The 9,476-nt window shown below is 38.0% G+C and overlaps 1 protein-coding gene across 1 annotated transcript in view; it reads right to left on the bottom strand.

Moving 5' to 3' along the window:
• GABRG3 (gamma-aminobutyric acid type A receptor subunit gamma3) overlaps positions 1-9,476 on the bottom strand; it is a 666,707-nt gene that overhangs the window by 471,113 nt on the left and 186,118 nt on the right. The gene's annotated exons all lie outside the window — the stretch shown is intronic.

Genomic DNA, 9,476 nt, shown 5'->3' with positions numbered 1-9,476 from the left:
CCAGACAGAAAACCAGCAAGGACACAACAGAGTTAATCAACACTATAGACCAAATGGATCTAAAAGATATCTACAGAACTTTCTATCCTACAGCCACAGAATACATATTATACTCACCAGTACAGGGAACTTTCTCTAGGATTGACCACATCCTATGCCAAAAAGGTCTCAGCAAATTCAAATAAAAGTCATACCATGCATCTTCAAAAGCTGGAAATCAGCAACTCAGTAATATCTATAACATATGCAAACCTATGGACTAAACAACATTCTCCTTAACAAACAGTGGTTCATTGAAGAAATCAAAAGAGAAATCAAAAAATTTCAGGAAATGAATAAAGATGACAATATAACATATCAAAACTTACATGATACAGAAAAAGCAGTGTTAAGAGGAAAGTTTATAGCAACTGGTGCCTACATCAAGATATTGGAAAGATACCAAATAATTGAGCCATCAATACATCACAAGGATCAAGAAAACAACAGCAAACAAACCCATAACTAATAGGAGAAAAGAAATAATTAAAATAAGAGGAGAAAGCAACAAAATTGAATCCAAAAAACACTACAAAAATCATAAAAATAAACAGTTGATTTTTGGAAAAAATATATAAAGTTGAAACACTATTGGCCCAGCTAACCAAAAAAGGGAGAGAAAAGACCTAAATCAATAAAATCAGAGATGAAAAAGGGAATGTAACAACAGACACCACAGAAACAAAAAGAATCATCGGAAATTACTGTAAAGAGCTGTATGCAGACAAACTGGGAAACTAGAAGAAATGGATAGATTCCTGGACACATACAACCTACCTAAATCGAGCCATGAAGACATAGAAAACCTAAATAGACCCATAACCAAGATGGAAATTGAATCAGTAATAAAGACTCTCCCAGCAAAGAGAAGCCCAGGACCGGATGATTTCACTGCTGAATTCTACCAGACATTTAAAGAAAAACTAATTCCAATTCTTCTCAAATTATTTAAAATAACTGAAAGGGAAGGAATCCTGCCAAACTCTTTCTATGAAGCCAGCATCACCATAATTCATAAACCTGAAAAAGATGCAACAGAGAAAGAGAACTAAAGACCAATTTCCTTGACGAACATACACACAAAATCTTCAACAAAATTCTAGCCAATTGAATCCAACAACACATCAGAAAGATCATCCACCCACACCAAGTGGGAATTATCTTTGGTATGGAGGGATGGTTCAACATTTGCAAATCAATCAATGTGATCTATCACATTACAAAAACCATATGATTATTTCAATAGAGGCAGAAAAAGCATTTGATAAAATACAACACACTTTCAAGATGAAAACTCTAAGCAACTTTGCTACAGAAGGAACATTCCTCAATACAATCAAGGCAATTTATGACAAATTCAGCATCCTATGAATGAGGAAAAGTTGGAAACATTCCAACTGAGATCCAGAGCCAAACATGGATGCCCACTCTCACCATTGCTATTCAAAGATAATGCCATGGCTAAGAAAGAACTCCTAAGATCAATCCCATTCACAGTAGCTACAAAAACAGCAAATACCTTAGAATAAATTTAACCAAGATGTCAAAGATCTCTCGATGAGAATTATAAAACATCAAAGAAAGAAATATGGGAAGATACACAAAAAATGGAAAAATGTTCCATGTTCATGGATTGGAAGAATCCATATCATCAAATGTCCATACTCCAAAAGCAATTTATAGATTCAACGTCATACCAATCAAAATACCAAGGACATTCTTTGTTTTAGTGTGTTAAGTGGAGGATACTCTTATGTCTCATAAGTTATAGTTATGTCTAAGTGCTTGCAAAAGTTGCATCATTCTTGCTTTTTCTTTAAAGGTAATTTTCTCAAAAAAAAGGAAAGCTTAAAAAATTTAAAAATATAAAGTGACAAGAAGGAGGAGGAGGAAGAGAAATAAGAGGAAGAGGAGAGAGGAGTTAGAAAAAATAAATAGTAAAATAAATTAAGAAGAAGGTGCTTGGTAGAAATATATGCAAAGTGAGTAATCTGTAAAGAAAACTTCACTCAACTTCATTAATAACACGACTTTCCATTTGATGAAGTAAAGCCTTTTGATGCAGTGTGTGTGGAAGAAGAACATGCAGGTTAAAAGGATAATTCCTTTCAAATTAGATAGAAATGAAGGCCCATTCTCCAAATAAATTAATATTCCTGTGATATATTTCAAACACGGAAAATATTTTCATCTAATAAAGGAGGCATTCCTGAAAAGATATGTTTATCAGATAAATAAGGGAATTCTTTTACTTCCCCATATCTGACAATGCCACTTACATTTGATTAACTTTTTAATTTAAATGAACAGCATTTATCCTAACCCTTGGTATATTATTTAAAATGAGCTTAGTCCAGGTCCACTGTTCGGATAAAAAAATTTCATAGTAAGAAATCTTGTGGAAATAGATATGAATAGCTTGATTCCTTTTTGTTACTGTCATAATTGGACAAAATATTTAGCTAAAGCAAATTTAAGCAGCATTTGTAAGTATAATATGAAAGTAAATGAAAAATCATGTTGAAATGGATGTGGAATAAGGGGGAATAAAAAACCTTTAACAGAGTTATTTCTTTACGGACTCTCATTCAAGTTTTGATTAATAAGTGCTTGGCACCACATCACAAGTAGAACATCCCACTGGCACTGTGGGAGCTGATCACCTACTGCTACACAGCGTCCTTTAGTGTCTAATTTGGGCTTCCAGAATACTTTTCTCTTCCTCCTTTTTCTCTGTACTGGTGACATTTACTCTCAAACCAACCATATCATTTTCCATTTGGACTTTTAACCGAAGTATTATTCCCAACAGCTCTATTTCCCATTCCACCCACACTCTGGAAGCTCCTTCCCACCTTAAAACCAAACCTGACCCAACAGGGCAGAGAGAAAGATAGAGATACATCCTGTAGTCTGGTTTTGTGTGTTAGACCCAGAAGCAGAGTCCACTTTCTCAAAACAGATGCTCAGGAAGTACTATGAGTAAGAGCGCCTCCCACCTTTTTAAGCAAAACATACTAAGGATTCCACACAGTATGTGTGAATGCACATGCAGGAAAGACAATCATTTACATTTAGCAAGAGAGTTCTGTGCACAGAAATTTTTTTAAAGATTTATTTATTTATCTGAAAGAGTTACACAGAGAGAGAAGGAGAGGCAGAAACAGAGAGGTCTTCCACGCATTGGTTTACTCCCCAAATGGCCGCAACAGCCGGAGCTGGGCTGATCTGAAACCAGGAGCCAGGAGTTTCTTCCGGGTATCCCACATGGGTGCAGGGGCCCAAGGACTTGGACCATCTTCTAATGCTTTCCTAGGGCCATAACAGAGAGCTGGACTGGAAGTGGAGCAGCTGGTTTTCAAACCCATGCCCATATTGAATGCCAACATAGTAGGTGGTGGCTTTACCCATTATGCCACAGCAGTGGCCCCATGTGCACAGAAAATTAAGAGAGTAGCTATCAAATGTGAGAAATGTTGAGATAACATGCATTCTCTGAAGTATTCCTCCTTATATGTTGTGATATCACATTACAATAAATATTATATAATATAATCATTATAAAGATGAGCATGTATGTCTATGAAAGAATTGCTACTAATATACAGCAGATGATGTTATTATACCTAGTTGATAGGTAAGGAAAATGAAATGCAATAAATGAGGAAGAAAAGGAAAATAAAGCCTCCTTATTTCCCTGATAAACCATGTCATTTCAGAAGTTCATCCTGTATCAGATGAAATATTTTATGGCTAAAAGTTTTCATATGGAGAAATAGCACCTGAATATTGATTTATTTGGAGACTGGTCTTTCATTTTGATCTAATTTAAAAGGAATTGTCCTTTTAACCCACATATTCTTCCTCCATACACACCACATAAAACTGCATTACAGAGATATAATGGCAAAACTAGAGTCTAAGCACAGGTTTGTCTGCCCACCATTCATGTTCAGGATTGGCTTAAGCCCAGGAGTAAGTTTCCTAAGTGCTTTCAAGCATACTTTGGCTTCTACAGCCTTCCTGTATTCTTCAAGTTGTGGTCTCCTCTTTCACCCTCAAAGCTGGTGATGGGGCCGTGTTACTCTCACAAAGACTCACTCTGGCCTATTTTCTTCTTTACGTCTCCCCTGCCTCTCCTTAGAAGGATCCTTGTAATTACAGAAGAACAACCCAGATGGTCCACCCACCCACCTCACCTGCCTTAATTTAATCACACCTTCAAAGTCCCGATTGATTGAGCAATGTAAAGATGAATGAGAGATGACTGAGTAGATAGAGGAGGTTGTAAAGAATCTCACACAGGGGGCCAGACTGGTGAAAACAAAAAAAAAATGGATTTATCAGTAGTGCTCCTGTTGGGATTTTATTATTATCTTCACTGGTTATATCTTCAATACTCCACATTAAACAGTGTTTCCTGCACTGCCCCCACCAGAGACACCACGCACACACTCGGCTCTGGACTTACCCTAACAGCAAGGCCGTAAGATCCTAGTCACTTGTCCTACGGGATCAGCGATGTTTCACAGAGAGTAACATGGAAAGCTACTGCTGCTCTGCTTGTGAATGGGAAGGAGGTAGCTGTCCCTCGCACCTCCTGGAGTGTCCTCTGAAACATCAGGGACCCAGGTCTTTAAGCCAGCCTTCCGTACATGAATAAAATCTCCCAGAAGCCAGAGTACTAGAGATGCCTCTCAAGTCTCCATCTCATTCCCCCTTGAAATGTACACACCTAGGAAGATAGACGTTCCAATCTTCCCGGTACCCTAGAGTATAACCTAGAATCCAGTCATCTAGTCTGGGCTTTAATCATCAGGCACACTTTGTGGAGAAAAGGGAAGTTTTATCATCCTTTCAGAACGGAGCAGTTAACCTGGCAAACAACTGGAGATATAATTCAGATACTACATTTTCTTTTAAACAGGAATAACAGGAATTCCAAGAAAGTTCTTCCTCCTCCACAGTCCTTAAAGCCAACTATGACAGATGTCAAAAGCTAAGCTTATCTCCAACAGCATTCCGCCCAGAACACCATCTCCAAAGCAGGACAGTGAAGCTTACTTTTCTGCATAGATAATAACAGAACAATAACAAAAACAACAAAAAGTAACTCTACAACCACTTACTACAAATTGAGGCCCCAGAGAGAAAACAGTGAAAGATTACCATACGTAACCATTTAGTAGAGTTCTTTAGTGTAGACAATCTGTGCCACATTTCAATCTCATAATGCCACGTTCTTAAATATAAATAATCAGTCCAAAACCAGAGATTGAGAATCATAACACAGATGATAAAATAAATAAGAAATAATGCAAATTACAGAAGAAAATATTAAAGTAACAAAAATTAATATTCAGCAAGATGTAAAAGAAACAGTAAGTTTATAAGATAAGAACAGGATACTGTTGTAAAGGAATAATCAGAGAATAATAAAATAAATCATAAAATACATACAAGAAGAGAAATTATAAAAGTTTAATAGAAATATGAAAATAATAAGTGGGAAATATTTCTCAGCAAGTTTAAAAAAAAAGGAAAAGCTAAAGGAGACATGAAAACAATAGTCGCTAATTGCTCTAATACCCAGTTACTACCAGTTCTAGAGAGGGAGGCCAAAAAAAAAAGAAGAAATAATCAAACACTATAAGACAAAAACTCAACAGGAGAAAAAGTCCCTAGGATCAATTATTTTTGGTGACTGGATTAAGGAACATGCAGATACACTTTGGGTACTTGTGAAGACGTTTCAAAAAAGGTTGGGCATTTGTTATCAGTGGACTAAGACATGTTGTGATACTTCTCACCCTTCAAAACCATATAAACCAATTCTCATTCATAAATTCCCTCTCCTCTATTTATCTATTTCTGATATGTGTCCTTGGAGAACACTATACATACATATAGAGAGAGAGAGAGAAAGAGAGAGAGCGCCCTGGAGAACACTAATATAGTATCCAAGACACAAAAAAAGTCCCTCTTATCTTGTGTTACCCACTTGAGAAGTAGTTACTAGGTGGTACTGTAGAGAGAGGCCAAGACCTATCTATAGTCCATGATAACCATTATGGGAGGTCAAATTATTCACTTCCAATATTAAATTAGGCAATCAGAATACAGAGATTTCTCTTTTTTAAATAAAGATTTATTTTATTTATTTGAAATACAGAGTTACAGAGAGAGGTAGAGACAGAAAGAGAGGTCTTCCATCTTCTGGTTCACTCCCCAATTGGTTGCAATGGCCAGAGCTGGGCCGATCTGAAGCCAAGAGCCAGGAGCTTCCTCCAGGTCTCCCACGTGGGTGCAGGGGCCCAAGGACTTGGGCCATGTTCTACTGCTATTCCAGGCCATAGCAGAGAACTGGATCAGAAGAGGAGCAGGCAGCACTAGCAGGCAGCCCATATGGGATGCTGGTGCCTCAGACCAGGACTTTAACCCACTGCGCCACAGCGCCAGCCCTGAGATTTTTCTAAACTATAGAGATAAACACTAGAAAAAATAGCTGAAAAGTTGAAATAATTTGCTGCTGTGAAATATAATGAACAAATAAATCATTATTTTGTTGTCATCATAATGTATTTGAACTCTGTACAAATACAGTCATATCCCACATAATGATATTTCAGCCAAAGATGTCAAATTACATGACCATGTTCTCAAAAGATGAAATGCCCTAATGATCTTGTAGCTGTGTAAATCATTCTGCACTGTCTTTTCAAAAATGAAATTTCCTAATGACACATTTCTCAGGATATATCCTCATCATTTAGTGATACATGGCTCTAATAGAGGGGGAAGAATATTAATTAAGTTAAATGAACACAAAGTGAAATTTAGAAAAAGTAGTGACATTTTGTACCATCTCGTTTCATAGATGCGCTATGTCAAATCCTAACAAAGGACTTTGTCACACCTCCCAGAACTACGAGATGAACCAATCAAAATCAACAAAATGATTTATCTTAATTATTGATCTTAAAAATAAAAGCAAACTTTTCCCTTTGATCAACACTAAAAGCAGAGGGAGAAAGACAAGAAAAACTCATCTGAGCATAGGTTCTTTTGTCACAGCTTATCTGTAGCTCTATAAAAGGGAAAACCAAATGCACCTTAGGAGCAGCTCCACAGTCCTGCAAATAGAAACAGTCAACTTCTCTTAACTATGTGTTTGACAAAAGAGAAAAAGTACAAGGTCTATGTACTAAACAATTGGACAAAGGACTTCTCTAAGTAGTGCTATATTTTAAAGCCTTCATGTATTACATGTCAGGCTCAAATGCTCAGAAACAATGCACAGAGTGTTTATAAGTTCTAATAATATTAAATGAACACTGACCTAGTTATTACATGAAAAGAGAACTTGAATGATATTGCTATCATACTCGTGTAAGTGAAATTTCAATGTATACCAAGTGTACTATGTTCCTTTTTCAGGAACCACAAGTAAACTGATGTGGTATACTGGATTCTTTTCCTCCATCAACCTCCAGCCTTGGGCTCTTCCTCCTTCACACAACTCACAATGCGATTTGGAGTTGCAGCAGCCCACAAATCTGTGATTTTGTTCTTGCAATTCCAGTTGCCCATAGTCAAACATCGTCTGAAAATAATGAACAGAAAATCCCCCAAATGAACAATTCATAACCTTTAAATTGTGCACCAGTCTAAGCAGTGCAATGGAATCTAGCACTGTTTCACCCCCTTTTTCCCAGGACTTGAATTATCCCTTTAGCTGGCGTTTCCACACTAGATGTGCCAACTGTCCCTAGGTACTCAGATCAACCGTCAAGGCATCAACTGCTTGTGTTCAGTTAACTCCTATTTTACTTGCTAATAGCCCCAAATTTCAAGAGTAGTGATACAAAGGAAGCAGCAGGGCAGATCAACTCTTACATCATGTGGCAATGCTACAAGGCACACAGGAAAATTCATGGTATGTACAGGGTTCAGCATCATTCACAGTTTCAAGCTCCACTAGGATTCTTGGAATGTGAGCCTCACAGATAAGGGTGGACCACTGTGGATATTTAGCAAAACTTTGCTGTAATCTTCCAAATTATGTGCTTGCACGTATTTCACATCATAAAGAGTATCTCTTTGGGCAGAACCCTTGGCTTTCTTTTTGCCTGTGCAACAATGATTGCCTCTTTCTCTGCCCATGCTTTTTCATGCCACTAGCCTCTTAACCCTTCTGAATACATTTGAACATCTTAACCTTGGTATTTCTTTGGAGAGTTTCTTTGTTAGAATTCTATCACGAGTTTTCTCAAGCTGTTATTAGGGGAAAGGATCATTACTTATCCAGGAGCCTTTATTTAGTACACATTGTGCCAATAATTGGAGAGAGCTGCAGGAGGGAACATGCAGCTCTTACAGGTATAGGAGAACAACAAACAGCGTTAGTAGGTTCTCTGAAAGAGTTTTAAAAGCCTAATCTTGGATGTGTGGGGCCAGGCTTAGAAAGGGCATCCAGGGTGTTGACTAAAGATTGTAGGCAGGAAGCCAACCAAGCAGAGGCTCTGAGTGTTAACATAGAATCTACTTTTAGCACCTGGACAGTAACTTAAATGGATAATTTTTTTTTTTTACTTTTTTAAAATTTACATACATGTAGGCTGGCGCCACGGCTTACTAGGCTAATCCTCCACCTGCGGTGCCGGCACACCAGGTTCTAGTCCTGGTCGGGGCGCTGGATTCTGTCCTGGTTGCTCCTCTTTCAGTCCAGCTCTCTGCTGTGGCCCGGGAGGGCAGTGGAGGATGGCCCAAGTGCTTGGGCCCTGCATCCACATGGGAGACCAGGAGAAGCACCTGGTTCCTGGCTTCGGAGCAGCACGATGCGCTGGCTGCAGCGCGCTGGCCGCAGCGCGCTGGCCGCAATGCGCTGGCCGCAGCGGCCATTGAGGAGTGAACCAACAGAAAAGGAAGACCTTTCTCTCTGTCTCTCTCTCTCACTGTCCACTCTGCCTGTCAAAACAATTTTATATACAGGTAACAAATTTCATACATTTCATATATACAGTTTTAAGGGCATAATGATACCTTCCACTGTACCCTCCCCCCACTCTTACCTTCCCTTCTTCTTCATTACTCTTCTTTTAAGTTTTATAATAACATGTTTTTCAATTTTCTTTATAATCACAAGCTTAACCCTCTACTAAATGAAGAATTCAACAAGTAGTAAGTAAAAAAACCCACTGTTCCTCAAGAGTAGAGACAAGGATTATAAACAACAATCAAATCTCAAAATGTCAATTTCACTCATATAGTTTACATTCTTTTTGGACTGTGTATGTTGGTCACCACAAATCAAGGAAAACACACAATATTTGTCTTTCTGGGCGTGTAACTCGAGACCATTATGCTTAGTAAAATATGCCCATCTTAAATGGGTAACTTTTTGTAGGAAGTTTTGTGTTTGCCTTAAACTCACAGGG

Source organism: Oryctolagus cuniculus, chromosome 12 (assembly GCF_964237555.1).
Source record: "Oryctolagus cuniculus chromosome 12, mOryCun1.1, whole genome shotgun sequence".
Classification (NCBI taxonomy): Eukaryota; Metazoa; Chordata; class Mammalia; order Lagomorpha; family Leporidae; genus Oryctolagus; species Oryctolagus cuniculus.
This window is presented reverse-complemented; position numbering and strand designations above follow the sequence as displayed.